Genomic DNA, 392 nt, shown 5'->3' with positions numbered 1-392 from the left:
GATCCGTCCATAATAAGCACCGCTTTGGCTTTGGTTCCAAGTGCTTTCTGGGACGCCTTGACGTCAGGGACAAGGACCCTCTCCACCCAAAAACAAAACAATTGAGAATTCATGAGGCCTTTGTCTTGGGTACGAATATGGGCATGTGAGTGGAGGGAGGCAAGGACGTCCTGGTTGAGTGTCACTCGACTTGTGATAATCAACGGATCAAGTTGATGACCATCTGCCCGGATACACCCAAGAAGGGTGATTCTGTCACCACGCCCAGGAATTGGAGTGTATACAGCTTCACCGATAACATGTGAGAAAACCACCGACTTCGACACCGCATCAACAAACAAGTCAAAACCAACTTCGTCCAAGTTATAGACTAGCGCAGCTGGTTTGTCTTC

This window comes from Entamoeba invadens, assembly GCF_000330505.1.
Source record: "Entamoeba invadens IP1 unplaced genomic scaffold scaff_1105074725273, whole genome shotgun sequence".
NCBI classification, from domain to species: domain Eukaryota; phylum Evosea; order Mastigamoebida; family Endamoebidae; genus Entamoeba; species Entamoeba invadens.
This window is presented reverse-complemented; position numbering follows the sequence as displayed.